Raw genomic sequence first — 3,076 nt, forward strand, 5'->3', positions numbered from 1 at the left:
CCCTATATATATATATATATATATATGGGTCCCGTTCGCCACCCTTAGTTTTACCACACACTTTAACAAACGCGTTTTGTCTTACATGGGTTAGAAGTTTCGGAATGAGCTGATTTTTGGTGAGGATGATCTCTATGGTGAGGAGATCATCCTCACCAAAAATCAGCTCATTCCAAGACTTCTAACCCCATCAAAATTGATTTACAAAAAATGGACGGTCCACGATTTTTCAACGTGTAAACATGGGGCTAAACATTTCGGAATGGGCTGATTTTTGGGGAGGATGATCTTCTAATCATAGAGATCATCCTCACCAAAAATCAGCTCATTCCAAAACTTCTAACCCATGTAGGACAAAAAACGTTTGTTAAAGTGTGTGGTAAAACTTAGGGTGCTGAACATTTCCCTATATATATATAAGGTCCCGTTCACCACCCTTAGTTTTACCACACACTTTAACAAACGCGTTTTGTCTTACATGGGTTAGAAGTTTCGGAATGAGCTGATTTTTGGTGAGGATGATCTCTATGGTGAGGAGATCATCCTCACCAAAAATCAGCTCATTCCAAAACTTCTAACCCCATCAAAATTGATTTACAAAAAATGGACGGTCCACGATTTTTCAACGTGTAAACATGGGGCTAAACATTTCGGAATGGACTGATTTTTGGGGAGGATGATCTTCTAATCATAGAGATCATTCTCACCAAAAATCAGCTCATTCCAAAACTTCTAACCCATGTAGGACAAAAAACGTTTGTTAAAGTGTGTGGTAAAACTTAGGGTGCTGAACATTTCCCATATATATATATATATATATATTATATATATATATATATATATCTCGCAGACCCGATCACGAGTAAAGAAAATAAATAAAGATCGTTCTCTCATCTCATCGGCTGTAGCTGAGGATTTTGACACACCGTGTTCACGGTAAAATTTCTCCTCTCTCTCGTATGCACACACAAATGCACGCCCGTGCATGGAGGAATAATTGATCAAACATTAGGGATACAGAGATGCTCATGTTAGTTAATCATGGCTTCTTCATCACATCTCTTTGTTGCAAACCCATCCTTGTATCTTTGATATTTGTCTCTTCTAAGAAGTTGCATTCCGACTATTTGATGAAACGCCTCAACTGGCCAAAAACATATTTTGCTAAGCATAATTCATGAAAAACGGTCTCTTGTGTGTCACTCTAGAGTCCAGAGAACCTCACACAGGTACACAGGATTTGGACGTATGGGTGGGTGTTGGAGTAGAATGAATCTAATAAGAGGTTACTCTTGGAATGGAGAGAAGATGAGACCTTTTGTATGTTTGTTTGTTTGTTTGATGGGTTTTTTTCCTGATTTTTTTTTTGTCAATCACAGACTTTATAGAAGAAGGAGATCACCATAGACAAGCTTCCTTCTTCTCACGAAGATCTTATCCTAAAGGTTAGAACAATTGGGTTTTGATTTTTTGATTTGGTGGACTATGTTATTCCCTTTATACAACATATAAAACAATTTGCTCTTAAACTGTGCTAAGGTAGAATCCTTTATGTAAATGCTACTCTCAACACCTTTTCTAAATCTCGAGGTTTGATGGAAATCAGAAGAAGAATACCGAGAGATGGGATCCTTACCCAAGATTATACCCATTTAAGGAATCTCTATACTTTCATAACACATCACATAAAGTAAGTAAAAGGGTAACACTTGCTTAATAGAATCCTTATTCCATTAGAAGCTTTTAAATTACAATCTAGAGCTAGTAATATCTACCATCGTATCTTAGGTGTAGTCTAGCCTAGCATACTACAGCTAAGATATTTAGAGTGCTTCAAGTTCTTGGTATTAATGGGCTAATAGCTTATACATCTTCTAACATTTCTTCATTCAAGCAAACATTGAGTTGCTTAATTAACTTAGCGTACTTTTTCATAAGAAGAAAGTGTAGTTAATTTAATTATCTCTATTACTTAATATTTTTGTAATTTTTTACTCAATGATTTGTGTAGTTTTACAGTAACAGTCTGCTTCAAGTATATTAAATTTACTGTAGAGGTTCTACACGTTTTAAACGTGGAAGGTAGCTTGGGCTGTCACTGCAGATTTTGTTCCTTTGTTAAGATGGTTGTTTTCATGATATGATGGTTGTTTTCGCGATATGGGATCTGGCATGACCAATCTAGACCTTTCATTTGACAGAATATTCTCTTGATAGGGCACATGGACAGTGGCACCGTCCATGTTATACCCATACTGTAGGACGGATTGCATTTCTTCCCAATGTATGGATTTCTATTTTAAAACATAAAGAATTGAATTACCTATTTATCTTCTGCCATGTGGCGGAAGGCCATTGGATTGAAACTTGCCACATGGATTGAGAGTTAGGTGGTCCCCTTCGATTCTCCTTGGATGGATTGAAGTTTGTTATGTCCACCCAAATCACCGAGCCACTTTAAATGAGCTTAGATTTATTATGTTTTTAATTTTGGTTTTACCAGGTAACAAAGAAGAAACTCAAAAGCTCCAAAGCCCAAGGAAGAAGTTCATTTATTGGCTTTGAACCTCATTGTCCGGACAGAGTTGATTGACAATCATTGCTAATCATAAGATGAAGGTAGAAGAAGTAAATCGATGCCAAATTCAAGAATGGTACCCAAAATTCAAATCTATTTCTATCAAAACCATAATCCATGAGCTTCCAGAAATGTTCATTCAATATCTTATGGATGATTCTGGACCTTGTCTCCTCCCCCAATCCATCTTTGGTGAAGATGCCTTACCCCGTAGAATCCACAATTCCGAAGAAGGAGATGAGTTCCAAGTCTTTGAAGGCTATGAAGATGAATCTGAACAACCTCCACCACCACCTTGTTTCCCAGAACTTGAATTGAAGATTAAAAAATCAATCCAAAATCTTGGTGGGGCTGCCTTCCCAAAGTTGAATTGGAGTGCTCCAAAGGACTCTGCTTGGATTAGTTCGATTGGGAACCTTCGATGCACCTCATTCAGTGAGATTGCACTTTTGTTCCAATTCTCCGAAACCTTGAATCACGATCTTTGTCATGCCTTTG

Source organism: Akebia trifoliata, chromosome 10 (assembly GCF_017979445.1).
Source record: "Akebia trifoliata isolate Shusen 1 chromosome 10, ASM1797944v1, whole genome shotgun sequence".
Taxonomy (NCBI): Eukaryota; Viridiplantae; Streptophyta; class Magnoliopsida; order Ranunculales; family Lardizabalaceae; genus Akebia; species Akebia trifoliata.